The 27,888-nt window shown below is 37.7% G+C and overlaps 1 long non-coding RNA gene across 1 annotated transcript; it reads right to left on the reverse strand.

The window, feature by feature from the left end:
* Window positions 1–19,841: 19,841 nt before the first annotated feature.
* Window positions 19,842–26,020, reverse strand: LOC148114834 (uncharacterized). Its single transcript, XR_015733258.1, has 2 exons — window positions 25,231–26,020; window positions 19,842–22,211 (listed from the first exon to the last, which is right to left on the reverse strand). It is a non-coding gene; the product is annotated as an uncharacterized LOC148114834 (long non-coding RNA).
* Window positions 26,021–27,888: the final 1,868 nt, after the last annotated feature.

The following is a 27,888-nucleotide window of genomic DNA, read 5'->3' on the forward strand; positions in this document are numbered from 1 at the left end:
ATAAAAACAGAAAACTATATATAGTACATATTTTTACATATCGTATTTTTACATATAGTAAAAATAATAAAAAAATAACATATAAAGAAATGACTTCCCCCTTCATAACAGCAAGCATAAACAATTTTAATAACTTACATTGTCCTCTTAAAATACAAAAAAAAATATCTTCCCATAACTCATCTTTTATCTATAAGAAATCTCTGAAGTCTTATCATTCAGTCTTAATCAGAAAAAGTCTATTAAGATAAAACAACATATCTATTTTAACCCTGATCAAGTAAACCAACTTTATATGCCTTCTTTTTTACTTTTAACAATCTTGATCTTTAAACTCTTCAAATACTGTCCTAGAACTTGATTTCTTTTCATTTTTTGTCTTTCCCTTCTCACAAAAGCCTTCAAAACGTAAACAAACTCTTTTGTAAATCCAATATAGGAAAGTTATCCAGGTCATTCTTTGGTGTGTGTGTGTGTGTGTGTGTGTGTGTGTGTGTGTGTGTGTGTGTGTCCCTTTTAATCATTATTACAGCAGACATATGACATTCAAATCTTGTCCAGTAAACATCTTAACATCTTGTCCCAAAGGTGCTTTTTCAGGAGGCAAGTGGACTTTCTTGTTTTTTTTTCTTTTAAAGACATTTCACTTCTCATCCAAGAAGCTTCTTCAGCTCTGACAGGATAGTGGGGAACAGAAGGATTTATATTCCTTGCAGAAAGCTGGTAATTTGTATCCTTTTAGAGGGTCCTTGAAGCACTTGGAGGTTTATCTGTAAATTCAGGGTCACCTGAGTAGTGCTCCCAGTTCCTGTAGTCTGCAATTTTTCTTCTGGAAATCCATTCTTACTCCCACACCATTCAAAGGGGGTCCATCCCAAATTGTATAGCTAAAAGTCTGTTAGAGATTCTCAGTCATCCAGGTCATGGTTATCCCAAAGGTCAGGAGGCAATTGGACTTGGTTTTTTCTTTTGAAAACATTTTGCTTCTCATCCAAGAAGCGTCTTCAGCTCTAAAAGGATGCAAATGCCCAGCTCTCTGCATGGAATATAAATCCTTCCATTCCCCACTATCCTGGCAGAGCTGAAGAAGCTTCTTGGATGAGAAGCAAAATGTCTTCAAAAGAAAAAAACAAGAAAGCCCAGTTGCCTCCTGAAAAAGCACCTTTGGGACAACCATGACCTGGATGACTGAGAATCGCTACAGAATCTTAACATCTTTTAAATACAGTCTATTCATAATAGCAGACAATGTTAAAATTAACTTCTGAGCCCAATCTTCACAGATATACTTTAATATATCCTATGTTAAAGTATTTTACTCATTTGATATTAGTAAACCTAATCTAAATGTCCTTTAATTGTATAATTTAATTCCATTTTCATTCTTTCCAATGTCCAATCTTCAAAATCCCTATTTTTTAAAGAATTCAAAACAACAATATTCTTTCATGAAAAATATTCTTATAATTAATTTCAAAATTTTATTTCAAATCTATCTGGACCCTTAGTCTGTAACTTTCCACAATCAACATTCTAATAATCATTTTGCAGTTTATTCCAAAGGAGGAAAAAATTTTCTTAGAAGCCATAGCAGAAGTCCCAAAAATCTGTAATTATTTTTAAGGATGAATATTGGTACTCCTGTCTTGATCTGGCCTTAGTATCTTAGGCTATTAGATCTGGGCTGCAAAAAAAAAACTAGACAACTATTTGGTGGCAATAAAAGATACCTAAAACTCTAAATCTTTTCAACCATTTAGTGGTCACCCATGACTTTAACATTCTATAACACTTGGCCCAGCCTTAATGCCTTACATAAAACCTTTGGCATATTGTGTGAAAAATTGTAGGGACCATCCAGGGAGAAAAGTATTCATTTGATCTGAATGCAATTAGCAAATCCTGGGTGAGGGGAAAGCATCATAGCACAAGCTGGAAAGGAACCTTAATTGGCTGACCATAAGCCTGTTTGGGAATTTATTTCTACAGCTTGTAAGGTTACATTTTTACTCAGACTAAGGGTATCTTTCTGATATTGGTGTGGTTCTGTCTTCTTGAGTTTGCAAACTACATAGGGCTTGATGCATTGATTTCCTTAAGGACATCACTGAGATGATTTAATGCATTATTTACTTTTATTTTTTTATTATTTAACCAAGGCAGTGTTCTAGGACCAACACTCTTTATACTATACATAAATGACCTTTATGATCATATTATAAGCAACTGCGTTCTCTTCGCTGATGATGTAAAAATATTTAACACCACCAACAATGCTGCTATCCTTCAAAAAGACCTTGACTTTGTGTTGGAATGGTCAAACAATGGGCAACTCCAAATCTCAACCAACAAATGCTCTGTCTTACACATTGACAAAAAGAACCAGAACACAAAATACAAGCTGAGTGGACACAACCTTGTAGATGACCCTCACTCTGTCAAGGACCTTGGAATACTCATATCTAATGATCTAAGTACCAAAGCCCACTGTAACAACATCACCAAAAGAGCATTAAGAGTTGTAAACCTAAACTTGTGTAGCTTCTTCTCCGGTAATATCACACTACTAACCAGAGCATACAAAAATTTGCTAGATCAATTCTTGAATACAGCTCATCTGTCTGGAACCCGCACTGCATATCAGACATTAATACAATTGAATGTGTCCAGAAATATTTCACAAGAAGAGTCCTCCACTCCTCTGCTCGTAACAAAGTACCCTATGCCACCAGTCTTGAAATTCTGGGCTTAGAAAATTAAGAACTATGCCACCTTCAGTATGACCTAAGCTTAGCTCATAAAATTATCTGCTACAATGTCCTACCTGTCAATGACTGCTTCAGCTTCAACCACAACAATATACGAGCACACAATAGATACAAACTTAAGGTAAACCACTCCAAACTTGATTGCAGAAAATACAATTTCAGCAACAGAGTGGTCAATGTCTGGAATGCACTACCTGACTCTGGTTTCATCCCAAAACCCCCAAAAGTTTAACCTAAGACTGCCTACTGTTGACCTCATCCCATACCTAAGAGGTCTGTAAGGGGCGTGCATAAGCGCACCAGCATGCCTTCCGTCTCTGTCCTAATGTTTCCAATGTATCCAATCTATGCTTATGCTTATACTTATACTATTTACTCTGGTGACAAACTTCATTTATTTAGTCAGAACAGTGCTTCTTTTCTTTTCCTGTTTTGTCTTTGCTATCCAAAAAATAAATAAATAAAAAATCTTTATGGACACTTTTATTTCTTGATAAGGCATCCACTAAATCAAAAATCTAGTTCCACATAAGGAATGAATCTCCTGCTAGCTCTTTTTAAGAGAATGCCCTACATGTAAATTAACACAATTTTTAATGGTCAAGTAAAACCCATGGACATATTATGCAATGACAACCTCTGGGTATCTTAAAATCTAACCGGTTTTATCCACATGGTTTGGGGCTTTGAAAATCCTAGTAAAAAATAAACCTGTATGTAAAGCTTGTATTGCTGCTAGAGACTTATTATGTATTTAATAGTCTTCTTGGCAGCTTCTAAACAAACAGCTTCCTGGATTGCACCTGCATGTTTATGCCATTTGGCCTTGCATGACATTTCAATCTAAATCTAAAATTTTTAAGCAAGGCTGCAAAATCTGAAGCCCATGAAAAGCTGCCATGGAATTACCACATTGAAATTAAATCATCCTTTCCTTTAGTCCTGGTCTCACTCATTTTTTGGATGAAGGATCTTGGTATGTCATTCAAAGTCCAAATATAGCCCATGACCCGAAGAAAAAAAATCCTATCTTGCCTGCATCGGTTTTGAGCACCCAGTGAACTTCCAAGAACAAATAGTAATTTTAATCTAAATTTGCTTTATTCTGTTTGCTTTTCTTCTTCCAGATTTAACTAGAAAATGAGTCTCTCCTTTGTCTATATTGTGGTCCACAAGGAAAAGCAAAAAAGAGATTAGATTTGTAATTGCGGGATGACTCTTACAATACCAATTCGAACAAAATATAGGAAAGGAATTAACTTCTTATAAGTTATACAGAAGAATTGTTTCAAATTGCTTCCTGAGATGAATTTGTTACTGCAAAGCACAGATAGGAAGTAATCTGATGGATGATTGGCCAGATCAATGTAAGTCATGCTCTTTTTAGTGTGTCTTTACTGTGAAACTTACGTTTTAATCCATTCTTTAACATTGGCATGATAAATTGCATTTTTGGAATGGAAAAGGTACTCAGCAAAATCGAGGTTTTGGTTTTTGCACATTGGTGGCACACGCTACACTTCAGTTCACCACATTTATCATTGAACAATATCTAATCAATTATTGAAGAAACCAACAAAAAACAGATAGTCTAAAGCTACTGCAGCTTTGTAGAACACAAGGCTTCCAGGCAAAGCAACCCTGCATGCCAATGAATCTAACAAGATAGCTCTTTCAGGACAATAGAGAGTGAGTAATTCAGTAGGCAAGTCTTTCTTTAATAAGCAGACTGGGAGTCCCATTTAATCTATTATGTGTTATTTAAAGTTGACAATGAGTAAATCACTTCTTTGGAATGTCTATTAAATTATGGGACCTCCTAATCTTCAAAACTTGTGATTTAGTGTGCAACGGAAGACTCGAGGGTTGCCATATACACTACTTTGTCTTAGGCAGTGAGGCAGTTAGAATGCTTTAGTAAGGCTATTAGAATAGTAAGTTGTAACCATTCTCTATTATCAGTGCCGCTATGCTTCCCTTAGGAATGTGTAATTCTGAATTTAAAAATATGCAAAAACACGGAAATGTTGACACCAAAGAGATTTTTTTAGTGACTTAAAAAAAAAAATAGTTGTAGCAGGCTATCCAGAGAGTAGGGGGGAAAAATAGCTGAACTGTTTGTTTCCTAGCAACTGGGTTATGCCAAGGGTAGTGATTTTTTAAACTGATTTTTTTGCTGAGTAAAGTAGACTTTTATAGTTATATGTGGATATTGTTCCCAGGTTTACTCTAAATTTCTGGGAGGATTCTGTTGAAAAGTATTTCTGTCCATTTAAATTAACTGGGTCTTTTTTTTTTTTAATTGTTTAAGTAATGATTGCTAAATTCTTACCTCTTTGTCTCCAAATGATGGTCTGAAACCATTTTGCCTACTTAAAACTATCTGTTTCTCAAAACAAACTTTTAGGAGTAAAAGTCCACTTTTTCAAATGAAATGGATTTAGTCCTGAAATGCAGTGAATACTTTCCAAGAGGGCATTCTCTTTGTTCTATAGCAAATGGTAATATTCCAGCAAAGTCTTCAAATCTTAACTAGGCCTTCCTAATACTTTGGACACAAAAAAGTTCAAGGATTGGGGACCTCTGCTCTACATAATTGCTGTTACTATTCAATCGCTCTGCAGTAAAGACCCTTGAACTTTTTGAAACAGATTCCATTTTACCATGAAAAGAATAGAGTGTGGCAGTGGTGAAATTCAAATTTTTTTACTACCGGTTCTGTGGGTATGGCTTGGTGGGCGTGGTGAGCATGGCAGAGGAAGGATACTGCAAAATCTCCATTCCCACCCCACTCTGGAGCCAGCCAGAGGTGGTATTTGCCGGTTCTCTGAACTACTCAAAATTTCCGCTACTGGTTCTCCAGAACTTGTCAGAACTGGTTGGATTTCACCCCTGGAGTGTTGTAACATTTGTTATTTAGTAATTTAGTATTTGCAAAAAGCACATATTTGGAAGGGATGTGTAGAAACCAGACAGATATTACAGGTACACATTAAGATATTGAATCATAGCATTAGATTATCTTAGCTGACAGGGTGCCATGTGAAAATTAAAAAGGAAAACATTTATTATTAATTTGCAGTCAAATGAATGGAACATTTTTTGAAAAGATCCAAGATATGCCTAGATTATTTCTTCCAAAAGAGTTCACTGTTTATTTTTCTTCCTTTCCTTATGTTGTAAGATTCTAATTGTTGATGAAAAAAATAAAGCTTCAATTTTTCAGTCTTATTAGAGAATGATATAATAAAAATAAATAAGATGATAACGGGAAAATATTTTTAAAATGCTGGGAAATATTTGTTCTGCATGATTAACCTTTAATTATATTTTGGCAGCCTTGAAAAAGTATATTCTACAGTATTTGTCTGCATGATGCATCACTAAGTCTGTTCTGTACATTATATTGAAAAAGTTCTTTCAGATCTATTTATAATACTGTTGTTATTTTTCTCAAGGGAGCAATTTGTTAAACTTATATAGTGTGATTTCCCCAAAGAAGATGACCCTTAATTTAAAATGGCCCCTATTCCCATAACAGATTATACAGGAAAAGATAATAATTTTTTTCCATTCCTATATTTCATATAACTCTAAGACAACCCTCCTACTTTAAAGTTATATTATTTGGGGGGAAAACTATTCTTGCTATAGTTTAGGATGGACACAAAACATATTCATTTTCCCAAGGCATTTTAATTCTACTACTGGCTTTTATGTTTTATGCTCACTTTGTATTAATAGTGTTTTTATTAATATTTTACTATGCTTTGTAAGGAACTCAGAGTTGCAAATAGAGAAGGCAATATATAATTCTTCTAAACAAACAAATTAAGAAATATGGAAGATTTATTTGTTTAAAATTTACTCTGGTAAATTTTAAGGATTCACTAGACAACCCATGCCCTCTTGGGACATCCTTTCAGAGTTGTTTTCTTATCTAAAGAGAAAAACAGAATGACTATGGATGGGCAAAACACCCCCAAAAAACTTCCCCATTGATTGATTGCTTGTGGGAAACTGGCAGAGACTGCTAGAAGTCATTCCTCTTCAACTTTGGCTGAGCTTTGTCACTTTGCTGAGAGGTGGGGAACAAAGGCAGCTATGAATCTTGAGAAAAACTCCACCCCCCACTTACCATCCTGATGTGTCCCCTAGAAGCTCTTCCCTCCTTGGAGGAAAAGGACTCACACCTCAACTGCTGGCAACCCCAGACAACCCAACCTCACAAGCAAGCATCTGAATTTCTCATTGATCCTTTCCTTACTGCCCACTGTTTTTAAGAGATTTCAGATTTTAGCCTCTATTCCAAGGCAGCCAAGGCAGCTGAGCTATTCCATTTCCCATCAGGCCTTGTCACTAACTCATTGGGTGGAGTAGTGGGAATGACTTCCAACTTCCTGCCAGTTTATTTGTTTAAAGTTAACTCTGGTAAATTTTAAAGATTACTAGATAACCGATGGCCTCTTGGGACATCCTTTCAGAGTTATTTTCTTATCTAAAGAGAAAAACAGAATGACTATGCATGGGCAACACCCCCCAAAAAAAGCTTCCCCATTGATTGAGTGCTTGTGAGAAACTGCCAGAGACTGTTAGAAGTCATTCTTCTTCACCTAACCAGCAGAACTGCCTGCCATTTGGTGAGAGAAGGGGAAACAAAGAAGCTGTGGACTTCAAGGAAGTCTGCACTTCTTCTCCTGGTACCAAGGTCCTTCATCCTTCCAAGACTACTTGAAAGGTGCAGTGATACTTAAGCATGTGCAACTTTCTCAAATTTCATCCACACAAGAGTTATGGGTCCTGACAAGTTAGCCCATTTGAGTAACTTTAGTTCAATAGTTCTCACCCTGTACTTTCCAATTTCACCCAACTGAAGGTTGCAAACAAATAAACGAACAAACAGGAGAATTTTAGTAGTATATAGATTATGAATGCTATTCAGAGCAATGAGAACATTTTGAGGGTACAACTTTAACTTCATAATGAAATGGTGATAGTTACGATTTGGAATTTTGAAACAACAGACAACTCTTCTTCACTTATTTGAGGGCTATATTGACAATAAATCATAACAAGATATAGGGAAGGGCTTGATATTAAGAGCCGTGGTGGCGCAGTGGTTAGAATGCAGTACTGCAGGCTGCTTCTGCTGACTGCTGGCTGATTGCAATTTGGCAGTTCAAATCTCACTAGGCTCATAGTTGACTCAGCCTTCCAGCCTTCTGAGGTCGGTAAAATGAGGAGCCAGATTGCTGGCTCTATAAATTGCTTAGAGAGGGCTATAAAAGCACTGTGAAGCAGTATTTAAGTCTAAGTGCTATTGCTATATTTTATGACATATTCAGGATTATTGAAAATATTATAAAATAGGATAAGATCTGAGTAGTTTTATAAAAAGAACTAGAGAAATCATGAGATGCATGGATTCACATTAATTAGATATAAATAATGTAAATAATCCAAAGCATATGAAAAGTCAGTCTCATATATTAGTAGATCAAACAACTTATTTTATTATTTTAAAATATTACACCATGAGTCTTTAATAGTGGTGACAGAAGGAATGGAAGACACTGTAAATTTGAATTGCTTATATTGATAGAATCCCCCTTTATTAATGCAAGTTCAAGCTGGCTTTTCTGGATAATCATGTCCAAGAGCACGTAAATATTTCAGGGTCCTCTTTTTTAATGACCTTTCAATTATACCTCCAAACCTTTCTTAGTAACTTTGAACTTTTTGTATCAAAGGGAAACACAATTTCTTATGAAGCTTCAATTAAAAGCAGGCTTGGCTGAAGTTTAAATTATCTTATCTACAATCAGAGCTAAAAGGCTAGAAATCAAACACTAGTATTATATTCCATAAGGATGTTATCTCTAATATATACACAAACAGAAGGAGAAAAAATGGAGAGACTTCAGGAAGGCAATATTTATGTCAGGAAAAAAATTCTATGGAGGATCTTTGCCATTCATTTTCAAAGCAGTTTAAAGATCAGTTATTCCCTCCTTCACAACCTTGCCACAGAAGAATCTCAAAAGTTGTGCTATTTTGCAGATATTGGTCTGTATTTTTTTCAACCCAACTGATTCTTTTCTCCTGTTGTGTGAATGTATAAATGCAGCTGTTTGGGCTAAGAATCCATACTTAGAAAATGGGACTTTCTGTTTATATTATACTTAATAAGTCAAGGATCCTTCATAAGTAAAGGATGTATAGACTGTTAGAAACCATTTAATCTCTCCTGGTACAAACTGACATAGTGAGGAGAACCTGTGGCTTAAAGGTTAATATATCTGCCTAATATGCAAGCAAGGCCAGGTTCGAATCCCAGAAGGGTACCGCTAGCTGATGAAAGCTAAATAGCTTAAAATAGATCTATACTAGTCTCCCTTTATTGCTTTGTCAGTATATATATATATATATATATATATATATATATATATATATATATATATATATATATATATACACACATATTTACGTGTGTGTGTGTGTGTGTGATGAATATATAAATATAACAGTCATCATATTTAGAAAACCTAGTTATGACTAATCAGTATACAGTTTAGTGTTTAGTTATCATGAGATACTGTATAGGTTGCAAGATCTTTTAAACAGTCCAAGGTTGATGAGCATTCTTTGTGTTTCATACAGTCAACCATCAGAAACATTCACCCAACCTCACTGCTGCCTTTCTTGGCATTTCCCATAAATCAACCAATTCTCCCTAGCAGCAAACTAATGAGAAAGTGCCAATCTAGTGTCCAGCTACATTCTCATCCCATCAGTGTCTATTTGTTTTTTGCAGCTAATACCAGCTATTATTAAAAAAAAAAAAAAAAAAGTGGTGAAAATGATGATTTCTGGCAGTGGAGTTTAGGGAGAACTATTAAGATTTATTTTTTTTAAAAAATATGTTGATACAATGTGAAGACACCATAGAATTCATTTTAGCCAGAAGAGAGGGAAGCTGGGAATCCAGTGGATTGGTAAAAGTAGGCTTATCAACAATAAGTGATATTCAACTTTCACCTTTAATATTACATTTGCAAACCATCTCCCGCAGTATTTCCTGCTGAATCTCAGTGAGTCAGAAGCCAACTGGCTCAGCTGTACTAATCCAGGGTTGGTGCACATGCTTAAGGGTCTTCAGATCTCTTGAAACGTGTCAATTAACTTTGGGGGATGCAGAAAATTCTATGACAGCTGTGATTACAACTTACAAAATAAACATAGAGTTGAGAGCTCCTGTTTAAAGCTTCTCCAAGATATTCCATTTTACTCAAAATTTCCACCACCGCTCTGCTCCCCCAACAACAGATCAGCAATTCTAAAGAAATGCATTGGAAAGAGTGGGATGCAAGCCTGAAGAAAGTCCCTAAGAATATAAGAAGTTTACTAATGTTGGAAAGCTGGTGTGGTGCAGTAGGTAAGATGCTACATTAGTAACTGGAAAACTGTAAGTTTTAATTCTTCCATTTGGTATGAAAGTCAGCTGGGAGACCTTTGGCCAGTCTCTCAGCCAAACACACCCCAAAGGGTGGTTGTTGTAGGCAAAATGGAGAGGAACATTGTGTACATCAGCCCTTGAGTAATACAAAGACCCTTGAGAAGAGCCTTGGTGGCACAGCAGACTAAAGTGCTATTAAGTAGCACCAGCTGCCTGCAATTACTGCAAGTTCAAATCTCACCAGGTGTTGTGGCCCCGCCCTCTGAGCCTGTCCCATCCGAGGAAGAAAGCTCCGAGCATGAGGAAGAGGAGTCAGCCAGGCCTCCCTCTCCAGGCCCCTCCCCTCTGGCACTGTCTCAGGTGCCGGCCGAGGGAGAGGAGATTAGCAGGGAGACAGGTGGCTCGGATGAGAGCGAGGGAGAGACATCATTCCTGGATGCACGCCTCCGAAGGCGTGATAAATGATTGCAGCAGCTCAGGAGGCGTGCTAGGGATTAGAACTGAGTCACTGGACCACACCCCAGAGACTATATAATAGAGGGTGGTGGCCAGTGATCCTTGTGATGAACAAAAGTAAACCTTGGATAGTCACTAAAGCCTCATCCGGAAACTGTTGAGAGGAATATTATTCTGATTGGACTTTTGTACGCTAAGTATCTTATCTTTCTGTTTTGTGGAAATTAACGCACTTGGCAGACGGTGTGTAAATCGCTGCCAAGTTGGAGATAAAGACCTGGGTGTGTGCCAGAGTGTTTCCTTAACCCTCGGCTGGCTGTGTTTGTGTGTGTGTGTGTGGACGGGGACAGATCACCAGGCTCAAGGTTGACTCAGCCTTCCATCCTTTCGAGATAGGTAAAATGAGGACCTGGATTGTGGGGGCAATAAGCTGACTTTGTATAAAAAAGAACACCACTTGGGGGGGCTGAAAGCCCTACTAAGCAGGTATATACAAAAGTATGAAGGCTATTGCTTAACAAATTGTAAGCCGCCCTGAGTCTGCGGAGAAGGGCGGCATATAAATCGAACCAATAAATAAATAAATAAATAAATAAATAAATAAATAAATAAATAAATAAAATGAAGGCAGGATGTCAATCTAACAACTATAAATTAGTTCTGCTTTAATGCAACTCCATCAAGTTATCTTGTTAGTTAGCATTCTGAAAGTCTTCGATGTGTTTAATCCACATTAGAAGTATCTTTTCCTCCCTTCAGTTTTTAAATATTTTTTTCCTATTCTGCTTATCATGGGTTCCCACAAACTTACTTAATATGTCTATGAAATGTATTGTCAGATTGGCTACATAAGAAATGGGGTCAAAGAATGAAATCAATTGTTGATGCATAAAAAAATTGCTATACAACTGCTGTCATTACTTCATTTTTCCCCTCTCTCTCCGCTTTCTGCACTGCTAAGAGAGATTTCTACAGTAAATGCTTTCCAAGATTTAGCTTGACTCATTACTCAAAAATAAATCCTGTCAATTCAGTGGAACTTGCTTTTAAACATGCACAGGACTCTATTATTATTCTTAAAGCATGCATATGCACTTGGGCATGACTTATAACTTGTTGTCTTCCAGAACATCCAGGAATTGTAGACATTTAATTTTTTCTCTGGGTACCAGTTAAAAATAAATCTGTATAAGATAAGGGTTGTTGATACAGAGAAAATTTCCTTGTCAGCTTCACAAGCCATAAATTTGTGGGCAACCTGTGATTCAGTTCCACATATCTTCATTTTGCAATTAACAGTTTTAGTGTATAAGTAAGAAAAGGAAAAGATCCATGTAACATTTTTTTTAAAATTCAGATTCAATGTTTTCTTTTCAACATCACCAAGATGTTTTATTTTAAAAAAAAATCTGTAACAAAAGACAATTATTCACACTACATTAGACTATTGGTCTATGTATACCAGTGGTAATTGTTCTCCAAATTTTCAGAGTGAGATATTTTCTTTAAACTTATTAGAGACAACAAGATTCTAGCAGCTGTTTTTAAAAATAATAAAAGACAATACAAAAAAAATTCCGAAAGGAAAATTAGGGAAAGGGAACAATAGAAAGTGCACATATTTTTTTTTAAGGAAAAAGTGGAAAATAAGAAAAAAGGAACTATTTCTTTCAAAGTTCAAATCTCACCAGGCTCAAGGTTGACTCAGTCTTCCATCCTCCCAAGGCAGGGCCGGATTTAGATGAAAAGAGGCCCTAGGCTATTCCACTTATGAGGCCCTTTCACCTATAGTGAAAGTGTAATTTTAATTTTGCTAACAATTTGAATGTAGGCCCCTCTTGATCTTGAGGCCCTAGGCTGAAGCCTAGTTAGCCTATAGGAAAATCTAGCCCTGTCCCAAGGTCAGTAAAATGAGGACTCAAATTTTGGGGGACAATATGCTGACTTTGTAAACTGTTTAGAGAGGACTGTAAAGCACTGTAAAGCGGTATATAGGTCTAAGTGCTATTGCTATTGCTATTTAAGGATCTTCTTTATAGAAAACACAGAGGAACTTGATACCTCTTTCCCCTCTATAAGATTAAATGCAAGTATTTTTTCTTCCAATAACCCATATATTAATCCTACACAAATCATTAAATCATTAACATTTCAGTCCTGGTGTCGGTAAAAAGCCCATATGCATATGCAGCCCATATTCCTGAAATTTAATAGAAACATGTCTTAGTTTAAGTTTGATCAAATGAACCAACTTTGTACCCCTTCCTTTTGCTTACCAAAATGGTGATCTTTAATCATTGAGATGTTGTCATAGAATTTGATCTCTCTTCAGTTTTTTACATTTTCATCTCAAAATCTTCTCCAAGCAAATCTGTTTTATATATCCAATAAGTAGTCATTATCCAGGTCATTCTCTTGATTTGTCATATGTATTTCCATTTTGTCTGTAATCTTTGTTTTATAATCCACAATTTTTAATTTTTCAGTATGTCAACAATTAATTTACAGATTTACTGAAGTCACTACAAGAAAGCAATAACTTTTTTCAGATATGTGTTGGAGTTAACATAGTTTCTACAGATATCAATTCACAAAAACTAATTGTTCTAAAACTCTACACATCAAAATGTTTTCCAGCAAAGTTGCCTTGCAGGTCTTAGCTTAGATCTACATTTCACCATGTTTTCCGTAGGTTTTATAGCAATGAACAAGAAATATTGATTTCACTTGTTAATGAAAGGGGGAGGGGGAAACATGTTTTAAATCTTGCAAAATATGTTTAGTAGCTAATCTTCAACAAATAAATGAGGAAATGTTTTCTAATTTGGAGAAGACAAGTATTTAAAGGCAAATTATGTTTACAACAGAGATCCCTCCTCCATTTGATTGATATTGTGTTTGGATGAGTATTTGTAAGAACATTTTATGTGGAATAATTCGTTACAGTCTTATATTTAAAGTTGGTTTGCCCATAATGTTTCTTACTTGACAGTGATTATTCTATATTTTCAGGTAAGGTGTTTGGATTTTTCCCCTACCTCTATCCTTATTTTGTTACATTACAAATGAATGTACTGTTGAAACATATGATGCCACTATTTTTATTATTACTTTAATTGTTAAACCAGGTGCTAGAATAGTCTTTTCCACCTTGGTGTCCTTCAGATGGAACTCTTATGATTGTGATTCCCATTCAACATTCCATTTATGGGAAAAGGATCATTGGGAATCACTATACATCTGTCACTCTTACCTATTTAACAAGATTATTATGAGAATAAACTGTGTGAATAATCATATATTTCTCTGAACTTCATATAAAAAATATCTTTGAATTCTATTGTCAATCTGATTTTGATCAAGGGAGAAGGAAGTGATGCTAATGTCAATCTCTCTTAGCAACTAATTCCATCAAAGTTTGCCACTCCTATAAAAATCATCATATAAATCTTTTACCAGGATGTATCTACAGAGAAGTTAAGATTCTAACATGCTGAAGAATGGAGTTGTTTACATTTTCTGGATGGATGGCATATAAATATAATAAACAGCAAACTTTTTTTTTTTTTTACTTTTGTACGTCACAGGATGTGGGGACATTTTCTAATGAACAGATTCAGTGTCAGCAGTATAATAGCAAAATCCAAAAAGGTTATCACTGTCTTAGGTGGATATATTCAAAATACCCCTTTTAGCTGTGCATTAATGCTGTCTTCCACTGAGAAACTTCATGGCTTCCCAGGACACAGTTTGAAAGCTACATTTCTATTAAGAAATGAGGCAAATGGGATGTTTTGTGTTAGATAGGAATGATCATTTAGAGGCCATTCTCCCCATCTCTTTGGTGCCCAGTTGGCAATATAAAATATTCAATCTGTACCAGATGGGAACTTCTTGACACAACATTAACTTTAGCGATGCACAGATTTTGTTCTCTAATATATTCTTCTGGTTAATTTTTCAATGTCAAGTTTATAGTATTCTGTCTAGTTTTCTGGATATTTTGTCTGGCTGGAGTTATGAATTGCTAATTTTAATGGATGTAAAACTAATGGAACTGAGAGAATGATTCAATCATGTAAGTATTCAGCTTTTTTATTAAGATGCCAAATGCAATAAACCGCAGGTTGGGTGTCTTTGATCTCTTTCAAAAGGAGGGAAAACATTGTTATCATTATTTCAATTTTATCTGTCTGTATCTCAATGAAATCTAACTATCTAATAAAAAGCTGCAACTTCATTTAGCAGCATAATGTGGTTCTGCCATGTTTGATTAACATGACAGAGTTTAAATCATAATTTCCATGTTTGCTGTAGTATCTCATTTATTCAGAGTCCCTCTGTTTTCTGATCGGGAAATGCTATGGAGAAACACGCCATTATTTTCCACTGCCAAGGCCTTAGTATAATTCCAGGCAGAGGCCCATCTCTCCAACTCCCTCAAACTAATGTTTCACTTTGATCAGCAGCTTTTAAAAATTAGTTATATCTTGTAAAATTAGCAGGCTGATATGGAAGCTACCTTCCTTTGGCTTAGTTTGTGTTTCCAGTAATGTCTGGTGAGATGGTGGATGGGGGAGTCTATTTCCCCTCCATTTAGTTTTGTAGGAAAACTGAATGAATTTGCTTATGCTAAAACTCTAACTTCTCCTATATATTCTGATTACAGAACTACCACCACCTTCTATGTACAAAACATATACAAAGGGATATACAGTATATAAGACAGCAGAAAGTCCCTTGTGCACTGTGGGCTGAATTTTTAATCTTATTTAATGATTTGGCAAGTGATCCCCAAAAGATGAAGTTTAACTATCCTGATGGATGGGGTGGCTTTTGTTCAAGACTTCTCCTTATCCCAAAGAAGGGGCAGAATTATTTTGCGTATATATGAATTTTTGAGATGTTGATATTATGGTCCCTTAGTACAGTGATGAATGGAGGATTAATATTTGTATGAGAAGACCATATGCTGCTATTCAGCTGGCAGACTGTAGGGAAATGTTCTAAGCTTCAGATGTGCTTCATAAAGAATTTCAAGGTAATCCATAAAAGGTGGCTACACTTTAAGGAAGCCCAGAACACCACTTCATTTCAAAGACAATAAATATGTTTGGAATTTTGTCAAAGGAATTGCAAGTGAGTCAGCCTAATTGTAATCTTTCCTTTTGTTTAGTTTTTTTGGCTCTGTAAACCCAGCTGCACTGTCAAGCCTTCAGCCGAACACCCAGAAGGATTGAAAATGTTAAGAGAAAGCAGCTCCACATGTCGTCCCACTCCTTTCTCCTCCCTGGCCTCCATGTATTCAATTAGAGGGGTGAAGGGAAGCTGCCTCTGCATTACACATTCTTAGGAAACAGGCTCCCAAGTGAAAGGAAGCTGTGGTTGTGTTCAAGCAGACGAGATTACAGTTCTTCCTCAGTCCTGTAGTGGAATTCATGGAAGTCAAAGACAGAAACAGGCAGGGCAGGGTTATACTTCCAGTTATTCCATTTTAACCTTGCATTCATTCACCAGATTTTACCAGCTCACTGTCCTGCAGCATCAAAGTGGTATAAAAGTTATATGCAATAGAGAATTTAAATTGTTGACTCATATTAGTTAGCTATCATGTTTTAGTTAATAAAAAATAAAAGATAAAGGGTTAACAAGTATGATGCAGTGGTTAAGGCATCAGGTTAGAAACCAGAAGTCTTTGCATTTTAGTAGCACCTTAGGAACAGAATCTGTTGGTTGACCTTGGCCCAGTCATTCTTTCTTAGCCATTGGGAAAAAGCAATGGCAAACACTTCTGAAAAATCTTGCCAAGAAAACTGCAGGAACATGTTCAGGCAGTTTCCTAGAACTGAACTGGAGGAGGAGGAGGAGGAGGAGGAGGAGGAGGAGGAGGAGGAGGAGGAGGAGGAGGAGGAGGAGGAGGAGGCTGATCATTAATTATCTTACTTTGCAGGGTTGAGTTAAAGGGGACTTCAGAAGTGTTTTTAGTTTAGTCACTTTTGTTTAATGAACTAGGCATGTCTCGCACATAAAGTTAAACTTCAGTAAAGATATGAGCGTGCAAGCAAGTTCAACAGGGTTCTGCATATCCATATCTTGAAATCTTGAACATTTTGAAAAGTTATTATTACATTACCATAAAGATTCTGAAAGGATCTGAATCTCTTCTCAGATACATATATTTATAGTCTGGTTGGTAATCAGGAATCCTGCTTTACCAAAATGAATAAAAGGATTTGTGGAACAGGTTTCATCATTTTTTATTTTTTTAAAAAAAGTGTATAGCCTTTTTTTCATGTAGGGATAGGCTCTATCTTTCATTTAGACAGAGAGGATACCATTCATTTCCTCAGATCCAGGGATCTTTGAAAGCTGAAAGATGCAGGCTGCAAGGGAGAGAAGGGAAAATCCTATTATATGAGCAAGATCTGTTCATATTTCAGCCTTTTATTTATTAATAAAGATATTAGATTTAGACATCCATCCAAAGGTAGTGAGGAAGCCTCCCAGGAGTGTTCCATCAAGCTGTCTATTTGTTTTTCCTAATTAGCAACAGATTAATCATTAAAAAAATCTGATTTTTGCTTTTCTCTAATTAACAGAGGTGCTTATAGAAGTAATCACGTGCAGTACAAGAATTTCTGCAGTTCCATTTTTTAAATTATTTCTTCCACTGTCTGAAAATCACAGCAATATGATGACAGCATCCGGCCAAAAGATCACTCCTGCCTGATTTTGATGCCATTCATCAATAAAAAGTGTGAAATAATAGCAATAGAAATAGACATAAACTTATATATCGTCCCATAGTGCTTCATGACAGGGGTTCCCAATCCCCAGTCCGCAGCCCAGTACTGGTCCACGGCCATTTGGAAACCAGACTGGGCAAGCAGTGAGTGACCACATGAGCACGAAAAGCTCCATTTGTGCAAGCAGCTGGCACACGTGCGAAGCCATCCTTCTTCCCCTCCACTATCACCACCACCGCTGGCCCACAGAACCAGGAAGGTTGGTGACCACTGCTATGCAGTACTCTCTGAGCAATTTACAATGTCAGCATAAGTGTTATTTACAGCTGGGACCCAGATTCCAAGCATACTTCAGATGGTGTGGAAAAAGAATGTCAGCTTTGTTTGTCAAGGTTGTTACACCGGTTGAATCCCACCACTGCCTGTTATTTGTTATATTTTTGCTCCTACCTGCCCAATGTAGAAATAAAGCCTATATAAAAGGTATGTACCATATACTGTGTAATGCAATGTGCATGTGCGTACACCCACAAACACATATTTAGAGACAGAGAGAAAAAATATTATACAGTTATACTGTTTTTATGGTCTTGCTATGTAAAGATCTCGAAGCATCTTTCTTTCTTTCTTTCTTTCTTTCTTTCTTTCTTTCTTTCTTTCTTTCTTTCTTTCTTTCTTTCTTTCTTTTTTTACAAAGAGTGGCTATAATAGAAAATTAATTATAATACTGAACTCTTATAAACAGAACTTCACAAAATTATTTTCCCTTGGTGATGAGGGTGAGAGATCTGTTGGGCATAACTTTAGTAGCAGGTCTAATTGATCACTAGGGCACTTCATGCATTAAAGCTTTAAAAAGAGCTCCACAGATATGTAGAAAAAAATAAAAATAAAATGGTTAATGCAATAAAGCAGATGTTTTGCAACTTCAAGTACATTTGAGAAATAGCCAGAACTGAAACATTTCTCTGTTGGCTTGTATAAATGTGCATGTAAGGGCTTCAGCTGAAGTCTCCCCACCGCACCCCATATTTCCCATTTCCTTTTGCAGGTGATTTCTTCAAGCACCATATTATGTATACAAATGGCCAACCATCTGATATATGTATACACACATACAAATATACATCTGGCCTTGGGAAGGAGGTGAAGGAAAACAATAATAAGGATATAATAAATAATACTACATTTGTTTTATCTAAAGTTGATTACACATTGTATTAATGTTTAATTTTATTAAAATATGCAGTATCAAAATATACCAACAACATATTTCTCCCTACATAACAGTGGGTGGTAGATTGGCTATAGGAGATTTGCCGCAAAACTAAAATGGAGCTGCTGGAAAAAAAATAGGATCTTCTTTATTTTTCCCCTCTGTCAGGCAAAGGCTATATGTTAAATAATCTATTGTTCATGCCTATGAACAGGAATCTAGTCAACTAACAGTTAGCACTATTTTGGCACTAGATAAGGCTTAACAGAATTCAAGAAGGTTAAAATTAGACCGCTTGTGGGACAGTAGAAACTAAAGGCTGATTTCCATTCTGATACCACTCTCAGGCTTTGCTTTTCCTTCCTAAAACACTTTTGAGCTATGCCTTGTTTGTAATAAAGTTTCTGGCTTAGAGGACCAGAATCTATGGAATGTGATCAAATTATTTTGTAATAATTCCCATTGGAAGTAAAATCTGGTCCAGTTCTAAGCTGAGAGAAAGACATAGGAGGCAAGCTGCAGTTGGAAAGGAGGTCTCCATTTATTTAGGAATCAGAAGCGAAGTGACACAGCAATCAGTTCTGGGACAGCTGACAAAAAGCCTGGTGAGTGGATGGGTTTTTATGTGATTCTAGGGCTTTATGATTTAGATGCCCAGGTTCATTGTGAAATGTACTTTAATCCGCACAATAATTCTAATTATTGTTGCCTGACTCCTATTGTGGCTGGAAGGTCATGCCTTGCCTTTGGAGCTGGGTGGGGAATGTCGATTTTGGATGTCTTTGTCTCTCTACTTTTTAATCTGATCAATTCCAATCCCAGTCTTCTGTGGAGGTGGTATCTGAAGGTGCTTTGTTCATGAACGGAATAGTTTGTGAAACTAAATATCCATTCACAGGGGCCAGCCGCTTGAGGGTTTTACTTCAAGTAAAACCTTTTCTCTTCTGGGAGAGGGTGTGGGCATTTCCTTGTTAATATGGGGGCTTTCTTATACTAAAAGGGAAGGATTCTCCCTACAATCCTTTGCTTAACAGATACCATATCTAAGGAATAGCTTCAGGGATCATGGGAGTGTTTTTTCCCTCATCATAATTAGGCTTGGGTGTTTTTAGGCCTGCTACATTTCAGAGTATAAATGGATATAAATGTAAATTACAGGTCATGCTGTTGTAGGAAAAATGACGGACTAGGACAAGCTCTTCAGTGCAGGAAAGAGTTTTTATTTGCGCAAAGGTTCAAACAGTCCGAAGACCCCAAAAGTTTGAACCAAGATGGATGATTTCAACCAGATATTTATACAGTATAAAGACAAAGTTATTACGAAGAGTACAACATTTCACACGTAGAAGTTACCCTTTAATCTATCTCTAGGAAAGACATAACAGCATGGTTCCCACAGGCTCAGGCTTTCAGCTCCGGAGCTCAAGACATAACAAAAGGAGATAAGAGGCTAGAAGACGCCTCAAGGGCAATAAGGAAGCAGCACCCCTTATCCAGGGATATGCATGACATTTGGGATGCAATAAACATTAAACAACAGAATGTATCTGTTTAGGGTCAGTTTGCCCTTCTACAATTCTGTACCTACGTCAAATACCGTTTGTCATTTCAGCACCTTGGCACGGGAGAGGCACTTCTGTCTTGACCAAAGATTTGGATTTCTAATATTTGAGTTTTATCCCAATATCGAATCTTAGCCTGGCTCATACCCCCCTTTGTGACTCATCTGTTTATCCAGACGAGTCACACCATAGGTCCTCTTCCTGCTGGAGCCGTTTGTAATCCCACGTAGCCATCACCTGAGCAGTTGTCTTACGTTCCACCAGCAAGGATAGACTTTTAGAGATAGTTTAACAAACAGAGGTAAAATACACGGGAGAAAAAGACACCCTTGCAGCTATTAATCCTACCAGGCCAAAGATGGCCTGCAGGCCAGGTAACTTTGGCCACCATCCTGAAAACATATCCTGTAAATTAAGGCCTTTCCAAGTCTGGACTGACACATGAGCTATTTTAACCATTTTGTCTATTATTTCCTTAATAACCTTTCCGCTTTCATCAACTTCTATACAGCAATTAGTCCACATACCCCTCCTTCCTTGGCTAACAAATAATCTAAAGCTAACCTATTCTGCATAATATATGTCCTTGATTTGACACTTTCCCTAGCTAATTGAGTAAGACCTTTTACAGTTTCGTTGGTGATGATTTCAACCACAACTTGCAGATGAATTAAACCGTTCAGAATGTATATAGGGGTCCGATAGCCATACATGCCATCTTCCGCCCATGTAGCCGGTCCATAAACCTCAATAATTCGTTCTGCAGGCCATTCTTCACTTCCCCAACTACGTTGGTTACCTCCAACCCTAACTTTCCTTATTGCTGATGTATCTACATGTCTTCTCTGTCTTAAATTTCCCACCTCATCATATACCGGGACACCTAACACCTGTCGGGTTTTAAGGGGAAGCAAAAAAAAAATCCTGGTCCAATTATTCCCAGGACCCAAGCTCCACACCAAGATTTTGGTAGAACCCCATATGCCATCTTACCACATATCCAGTATAGTCCATCAGGAGCCAGCCATTCAAGGGTCTGATTATCTGGATCCTTTAAAAAGGATAACCCGTTTACTTTAAACAGGGCCCTTTCATCAGTTCCCTCTGTGGCATTAGCTCCTGACCACCATACCTTACTTTCCCATTTTCCTGTACATATGAGGTTTCCCACCTGATGACAGCCTGGCACAATTTTTCTCCAAAAACAAACATTCCCTACCAGACTAGTAGTCAAGGTCCAGTCTCCATCCTTACCCTTATTATATGACAGATTACCTTTCTGATCCATTTCTAATATTTTGGAATAATTTAATTCCTTGAGCTTCCCACGGCCATTTTTCTCCCATGTTAGTTCCTCCACCAACAAAACAATTCGATACATTCAGAGTGTGGGCTATGTCTTCGGCTAATTTGACAAAGGTATTTGTTACATGACTAGGAATTTCAGGTATATGCAGCTTTTCCATTTCAGATAATATTACAAGGGTTCAGGATTTATTACCAAATAATATACTAGCACCTCCTCTATAATTTTCACGTCCCACTCTACCTTACAGCTTATACATAAAACACAATCAATACAGTGAGTGCAACAACAACACTCACACCCACAATTACAAAACCAACACATTTAAAGAAAATTCTCTTTTCCGTTCTTTTGCATCAAAAGGCAGCTTCCAGGGTGTCCTAAGCAGGGACTTCTTTCATCTGTAAGAGGTTCACACTCCGCAGCCGGTTGGGGAAATATTAGGAATCGGAACGACTGAGAAATCAAATGGGCCCTGGTTGTCCACAAAACCATTGCTTATATCTGTAAAACACAATAATCAATAAAGCTACTACCCCAATTACTCAAAGTGCCCACACCCAATTTGCCTCCCACATGGATCCGCAATGATCTCCAATCTCTTGTCAGGATCCAAGTTCCGGACCAATCCAAGAGAGCAGGTGCTCCATCCTCTTTTTAGCTTACAGCGGGTTACATCAGCAGATATACATCAAGGTAACCTATATATAGAATACAAAAGCTTTCTTTAAACATATTCAAATGTCAGTTTTGTTGGATGTTGTTCATCCACGGACACTTTCCAGCCAGTGTCAGCTGCTGCCTTGACTCATGTCCGATGGATCCATGATTTTGATTCTGCAATCTTAATAGCAAGTGGAGAAGTCATAATACCAATAAAAGATCCCTTCCATCTTCCACCTGGTCCCCAGGTTCAAATGAGTGACATTAAGTTACTAATCTAGGGGGTACTTATTCCATCACATATTGTTGGAATCTCTCAATTTGCTTATTAAGTTCTTGTACCATCTCCATATTCCAACCCCCCCCCCCTTTATGACCTAAATCAGGCCACCTAACATACATATTTACCTTATTTTACCATATTTACATGGTCGGGTGGAATAAACCTCCAATACCTGTAAACAATCATACTCAGAAACAGACTCCGTATGCAACAAAGTTGCTGGATTTAATCGGTTAGACACCACCAGACACACCTGTGGATTCTCACTCCTAATTGCATGATATTTTGTCAGCCTTTGCCCACTAATCCACAAATGTCCCTTAGTATCCAACACAGACTGCTCCTCATGAGGGGAGTGCATGAGTATAGGACAAGAAAAAGTAAGTTTATTACAATTCTGAATCAATTCTGCACTTGCAGCCAGCACCTTCAAACAGTGGGGCCAGCTTTTCGGCCCCCTCCCCATCCAATTACAGCAAAAGCTAGCTAGTCCTAAAAAGCTTCTCAGTTGTCTTTTTGTTCAGGGTTCTACCAGCATTAGGACCGCCCTTTTCCTGCTCTGGTCTTAAAGCTCGATAACCCTTATATTGTATCCCAAATATCTAACTTTCCTTTTCACCAATTGAGCTTTCTTTCTTGCTACCCAATAACCACACTCTAGTAACAAATCTAACATCATCGTGTATTCATCTTAGTATTCTCCCATCATAAATCCTCTGTCAGTCCTGTTGATCCAAACATCATCAACATATTACAGTATTGTGTCTCCTGGTTGTTGAGGCACATAATACTGTAAGTCTCTAGCTACCGCTATTCCAAACAATGCGGGGGAGTTCTTAAATCCCCGAGACAGCCGAGTCCCAGTATATTGCATTTTCATTCCTGTGTAAGGATTCTCCCACTCAAAATGCAAACAGTGGCTGGCTTATGGGGTGAATGGGAATTGTAAAGAATGCATCCCTTAAATCAATAACAGAAAACCACTCAGCCCGGGGTGGAATTAAACTTAACAGGGTATATGGATTCAACACGGCCGGGTGTAAAGTTACCGTGCCCCGGGCTGTAAGACCCATCTAACTGTTTAATTGGGATAATTGGAGTATTCCAGGAGGACTAAATAAGCACCAAAAACCCCGCCTCCAAATCTCTGAATGCTTTCATAAATAGCACAAATAGCTTCCCCAAAAAACGGGACGCTGCCTCATACTCACAAACTCCACTCCAGGTTTTAGTTCCACCCCCACTGGAGGGTGGCGAGCTGCAAAACCCGGCAGGTTATCCTCAGCGCACATCAAACAACTTCCAAATCTCCTCCGGAGAATGCCTTATGGTCATTCTCTGACTATCTTCATCAAAAGAAATTGTTGCCCCTAATTTGCTCAGCATATCCCTGCCTAGCAATGGAATAGGGCACTCAGAAATGTACAAAAATTCATGCTGGATTTCAGCTTCCTTAAAATCACACATCTCTGATTTCAAGACCTGGCGCCCCATGGCTTGCCCTGATACCCCCTGGACCTGGATTCTACGTGATCCAGGAGCTGCAATTTACTTATTTACAACTGATCTACCTGCTCCTGTATCCACTAAAAATGTTGTCTGCTGGCCCCCTATCCTCATTGTAACCAACGGCTCAGGCGGGGGTTCTCCCAAGCCTGGTCCCCTTCAATCTGACCACACCATGTCTGCCAATCCAATACTCTCCCCTTCTTCCTGCAAACTGCCCACGCATCCCTGACCCAAAATCTGCTCTTCTCATCCCTCAACTTCTCACCATCTGTCTTGGGCATTCCTTTTCCCAAGTAATTCCTTTTTCCCAAATAATTTTATTTTTATACCACCCTTCTCCCAAAAGACTCAGGGCGGTGTACAGCCTATTTTGTTAAAAAAACAAGACAAACACCAGAAAGGAGAAAAAAAGTTTTAAAAGCATCTCTTTTCCTCTTTCTCCCCTTCAAAGGAAGGGGGGGGGGAGAAAAACCCCCTTGCATCCCACCTCGCAGTTCTCCTACCAACAAACTAGCCTTTTTATTCATCCGTGCCTCCTGCTCTTTCTTCTCCACCTACAGCCCCCACAGCCTCCAAATCTTCCTCCTCTTCCTCATCATCATCATCCCCTCCCTCACTCTGACTGCTACCTCTAGGCGAATGACTCCCCCTGACTTTTGACTTCACGCCAGGATCACTCATACGCCTCTGATTTCCTCCTCCGCTCCCTCCAGCAGCCCCCTTACTTTTCCTGCCTGCTCAGATACACATAACCCAACTGTTTCAGCCCTACATTGCAATAAATCCTCAGCTTTTTTCAACAGGACTCTCACCCATTGATCAATATATTGAAATTGATCAGGATAGTTATCCTGATTCACTACAATCACTCCCCACAACTTATCCACTGTTTCTTCCTTTAACCATCCCTGAGGGGGAGGGGGTCAGCCCATCTCCCTTTGTGGCCACACATATTTACATAAGAATTTTAATTGATCCTTTGATCCTTTCAGATAGGAAGGGGTGCTAAAATACTTGTCAAAACCTTTTAACATGCATGCCAACGGAGTATTTGGCACGCTCTGAACCCCATCCCTTCTACCACACTGCCGTCGACTCATAGCCCCGGAAACTCACAGCCACTAATGAGAAATGCGACGGCTTAACCACCCACACAACCTGACATGGACTTCATTAGGGTAGCCTACCCCGAGTCCGAGGGAGTGATCAATTCCCTCCTTCTGCTTTCAAATGAAGCAGGTACAATTCATTTACAATATACTTACTTAAAACGTTCCCACTCCGTAGATTCCTGGCCAGGAATTTGTTCAGACCACCTTTCCTGTACCGCAGGGTTCTTGGACTCGATCAGAGCACCGTCGGGCCCACCGGGTTATCGCGGCTGTCTCCCAGAGATGTATCTCTGTGGCGCCTGGAGAATGTTCAGGAGCGACCTCCCGATGGTCCCGAGGGGTCAAAACGGTCCTCAGCGAAATATCGCCTTGTACCCAGTCCCGGCGGAGTCGCCAGCTGTTGTAGGAAAAATGACGGACTAGGACAAGCTCTTCAGTGCAGGAAAGAGTTTTTATTTGCGCAAAGGTTCAAACAGTCCGAAGACCCCAAAAGTTTGAACCAAGATGGATGATTTCAACCAGATATTTATACAGTATAAAGACAAAGTTATTACGAAGAGTACAACATTTCACACGTAGAAGTTACCCTTTAATCTATCTCTAGGAAAGACATAACAGCATGGTTCCCACAGGCTCAGGCTTTCAGCTCCGGAGCTCAAGACATAACAAAAGGAGATAAGAGGCTAGAAGACGCCTCAAGGGCAATAAGGAAGCAGCACCCCTTATCCAGGGATATGCATGACATTTGGGATGCAATAAACATTAAACAACAGAATGTATCTGTTTAGGGTCAGTTTGCCCTTCTACAATTCTGTACCTACGTCAAATACCGTTTGTCATTTCAGCACCTTGGCACGGGAGAGGCACTTCTGTCTTGACCAAAGATTTGGATTTCTAATATTTGAGTTTTATCCCAATATCGAATCTTAGCCTGGCTCAATCTAGTCCATCTCTCTGTTAATGCTATTTACAATGCAGAGTGCAACTATATTAGTCTTTCATGGATGAAGAACCTATCTCATTAAGAAGTTTTTCCTAACTATTAATCAAGATCTGTTATACTAAAGTTCCTACTTAATTTTTATGTCTCATGTAAGTAGAGAAGTTTGCTCAATCTCCCTTTCAGATATTGGAAAATATCCACCATCATTCTTAATGTTCTATTTTCTGTACTAATAATAACCAGGTTTCCTTTTATTGTCCCACAATCATTTACCATACTGCCCAGCTTTCAGATTCATCAGTGTCTTGTTTGATAAAATATATTTTTGCTTAAAATCTGACTTTCACAAATAAACAATTTACTTTAGTATTATACTATAAATATATGGGGACGTCAGTTCTCTCTCCATACCGTATCACCAAAACTATTAAAGTTCTAAATGTCACTGGATATTATCAAAATAGAATAGGATCCCTAAAGAAAAGTGTTCTTCATATTGAAGGAATAGGAATTGAATGACTGGATGTAATGTCAACATCCAGTTGAGAATAGTGCTAGTGAATATGGCTTTGGTTTTTTTTTTCTTATGTGATTGTAACTGCATGGCATATGGTAAGGAATAGTGTTTATTATCATGACATGGATTAATGGGCTTCTGTTAATGCACTTTAAGATTTTTTTTTTAGTAACAATATATGCTATTGGATCACATTTATTTTTTGGTCAACCAAGATATCTAAATCTTGTTTTATAGCGATAGCAATAGCACTTACATACCAATTCATAGTGCTTTACATCCCTCTTTAAGCATTTTACAGAGTTAGCTTATTGGCCCCAACAATCTGGGTCCTCATTTACTGACCTGGAAGGATGGAGGGCTGAGTAACCTTGAACTGGTCAGGATCAAATTCCTGGCAGTGAGCAGTGCATTAGCCTGAAGTACTGCATTCCACCACTGCTTTATAATACTGGTGCCAAGTTAAGTCTCCTCATCAGATGCTTATGCTGGTGTGTGTGTGTATGTGTTGCATCTATTTTATCTGCCTATCTATATTCTTTCAGTCTGGTCATCTCCTACATTGATGACTATAATCTAGTCTTCTAACCCACTAAGTTCATTTGAAAGGATTCTGTCTTCTCTCATATTAGGTTGCTTACTCAGTGTTTTGTGACTTGCAATTTTGCTCTACCTTCATCCGAATCATTTATGGAAACATTGAAAAGTGTAAGTTTTAGGATAGAGCCTTTTAGCAGCCCAGTTGAAAATTTCTCTTCCTTGTTTCAGTTGCTGTAATCTGAAGTAAACCTAGAATTAAATTTTAAACAGAAATGGCTCTTAACATTCTCTCAGAATGATCAATAGTAATAGTCAAGCAAGTTCTAAAGCAAGACTTTGAGAAGAATTACAGGCTTTTGCTTTCATTTATCCTGGGATTCAAAGTTATTATTCAGAGGAGGAGGAGGGAAGTATGCTGTATTTTGTTTATTAGAGGGAGAGTAATTTTTCTCCCAGTGAAGAATTGCCCTCTATGTGAGATAATACATCTTTTATTTTACATAATAATTTAACTTATATATCAAGGCAGGGCAAATAGCATTGGATAGATTTCATGCAAATGAATGATGAGAATTAAAATAATGCAATGTTTATGATGAGTGATTACATGTGTATATAATATTTTAATGAATAATTTATCCTTAGCTAGTATGTTTAGAGCCATGAGGATAGGAAAAAGGTATTCTTTACAGAGGAACATCTGTGCTACAGAAGAGCCCCGAGTTCTTTCCTGGCTCCAAAAAAACTTATCTTCTTCCCTTTCCTATATTGCTGAAAAATTTACTGAGCTACTGCTGCAAACTCATTCACA

The sequence above is a fragment of the Pantherophis guttatus genome, chromosome 3, assembly GCF_059756535.1.
Source record: "Pantherophis guttatus breed Tessera chromosome 3, ASM5975653v1, whole genome shotgun sequence".
In the NCBI taxonomy this organism is placed as follows: domain Eukaryota; kingdom Metazoa; phylum Chordata; class Lepidosauria; order Squamata; family Colubridae; genus Pantherophis; species Pantherophis guttatus.